Raw genomic sequence first — 2840 nt, forward strand, 5'->3', positions numbered from 1 at the left:
AAGATCCTGAGAGGAGAATGGAGGAGAAGGGATTGCGGCGTGACCATCCCCCCTGGGGGGTGATTTCTCGCTTTCTGTCTCTCTGTCTCTCTCTTTCTGGCAAGTGCATACGCCCTATAGCGAAAACCTCTCAAAAAAAAAAAAATGCAAGTAACCAAGTTCCCCAACTAACAGTGGCTTAGACTTACAGATATTTATTATCCTACTTGTCTTAGTCTGCCTGGGCTGCTGTAGACTGGGCAGTTTAAACAACAAACATTTATTTCTCACAGTTCTAGAGACTTTAAGTCCAAGGGCAAGGTGCCAGCACATTTGACATCTGGTGAGGGTACTCTTCTTGGTTTATAGAAGGCGATGTTCTTGCTATATCCTCACAAGGTGGAGAAAAGGAGGGTTCTGGTGTCTTACTCTTCTTATCAGGACACTAATCCAACCAGGGGGGCTCCATCCTCAGGACCTCATCTCAACCTAATTATCTTCCAACGATTCCACTTCCAGATACCATCACATTGGGGATTAAGGCTTCAACATGAGAATTTCAGGAAGACACATTCAGTCTGTAGCACCACTTAAAGAAGAAATTGAGGGACCAGCAATTAGCATAATGGCTATGTTGCTGGACTCCTATGTAGTCAACCATGGTTCGAGTCCTGGACCTGGTGGCTTAAACTCATGCCAGGCACTTGTGTGGGCATGCGTGCCCAAGATCCCGAGAAGAGAATGGAGAGGAAGGGATTGCAGCGTGGCCATTCCCTCCTGGTGGTTGATTGCTTGCTTTCTGTCTCTTTGTCTCTCTCTGTCTCTCTGGCGAGCACACACCCTGTAGCAAAAACCTCTCTGGAAAAAAAAAAAAGAAGAAGAAGAAATTGGGACGTGGGCAGTCCAAGGGTTTGTGTACCAACTCCATAATATCAATATTTTTGTCTTTTTTGCTCTGATAACCTCATGGTTTCAAGATAGCTGCCATGGCACCAAGCATCACCAAGCATCTTAATTCTATATCTCTGGCAAGAGATTAATAAAAACCCCTTTCCACGTTTATCTATTTTTCAGAGGAAAAATATTTTTTGAAAAGCTCTCTCAGAGTCCTCTTCATGTCCCATTAGCCAGAACTAAGTCACCTGGTCACCCCTAGGTCCCTCATTAGCAAAAATTCTCGTGAATGGCTTAAAACAATTGTGATTCACCCCTTGGGGCTGAGCACTTTGTCACCTGTGACATGATCAAGGTTCTGTTACTAAGGAAGTAGGGGAAATGAGTGGTAGGCAACATACGGTGTCTGCCACAGATGTAATGCGAACGAGCACTTATGTAGATACAGCAATAAGGAGACCAGCCAAGTTAGAGCAGGGAACGTGTCATGGGAAAAAAGATCGGCTTGGTAGAGAAGAACAGCTTGTAAAGGCCTTATAAGCCAAACAGAAGATTCTGGAGTTAATATAGCAGGAAAGAGAGCTATTGAAAGGTTTTGAGTAGGAGGAAGAACAACGTGACATTGGTGTGTAGGACAGCTTGGAATCAAGGAGACTAGATGATGAGGGCCTCGTTTAGGGCAGGAATAGAATGTTAAGGATGAATTCAAGAGAAATAATGAAAGAAAAATGAACTGAAGTTGGTGAGTGGCTTGTTTGGAGAATAGAGGCACTGTATTAAAGATAATATCAAGATTTTTAGTTTGGGTGGCTGGGAAAATTGTGGAGGGTGGAGAAAATCAGGACACCTAGCTTGGGAAAAAATGGGTTTGAGATATATGAAATTTGCATGTCAGTGAGTTATTTGAATGACATGTTCCATGGGGAGACGCATTTTCAGGGTTTAGGAATAGCACCTGGTGTTAGGGACTGCCCAGTCATATAACAGGAACAGGCTCACTGGAGCTTGACTGCCAGCGTTTGCAACCATGGGTAAGTTACTTCACCTTTTTGTGTTTCAGTTTCCTCATCCATAAAGTAAAGATAACCATATCTACCTCATAGAGTTGTTGCGAGAATTACACGAGATATTGGGTCGTTAGAAAAGTCAGGATGCATTTTTGCATGTAAAAACATAGAAAAATGTGTCGTGGCTTTTCTGACAACCCAGTCATTCATGTGAAAGGCATAAGCAGTTCCTTTTATGTAGAAGTGCTAGCTACTGTTGCTCTTCGGGTGTCATCAGCTTTGAGATGATCTGGAGTCCTACCAGAGAGATGCTCTTTGAGGGCTCTCGTTTGAGCTGTTGCCGTTAGTGGAAAACATACCAAAACCTTTCACAGCAAAACAGACTCATATTGGAAACCCAGAAAGAAGCCAAGAGCTTAGACGGTTGCAGCTGAAAATTACCTTTAATGTCTTCCTTTTCTTTCTTTCTCTTTCTCTTTTCCTTTCCTTTCTTTATTTCTCTTCCTTCTTCTTTCTTTCTCTTTTTCTTTCTTCTTTCTTTTCCTTCCTTCCTTCCTCTTTCTTTCTTTCCCTTTCTTTCTTTCTTTCTTTCTTTCTTTCTTTCTTTCTTTCTTTCTTTCTTTCTTTAATTTGTTAGAGGACAAGTGCACTTGCTGGAGAGAGAGAGAGAGTAAGAAAGGCCCCTCTCCTCCATGGAGGATGGTCACACTACAATCTCTTCTTCATTTTCCTCTCCTTTTCTGGATTTTGGGCACACATGCACATATGCTCAGTGAGTTTTTCAAGCCTCTTGGTCTGGGACTCAAACTGTGCCATTGGCCATGTGGGATCCAGTCACCTTAACCACCATACTACCAGCTGACCCTACCTTGGCATATTTCTGGTCAAGTATTTCTTACAGCTTCTAGTCACAGTGTACTTTCTTCAAGAACTTTCATGATCTAAAACAGAACACTAGAG

Source organism: Tupaia chinensis, unplaced genomic scaffold (genome assembly GCF_000334495.1).
Source record: "Tupaia chinensis unplaced genomic scaffold, TupChi_1.0 Scaffold143826_1, whole genome shotgun sequence".
NCBI lineage: Eukaryota > Metazoa > Chordata > Mammalia > Scandentia > Tupaiidae > Tupaia > Tupaia belangeri.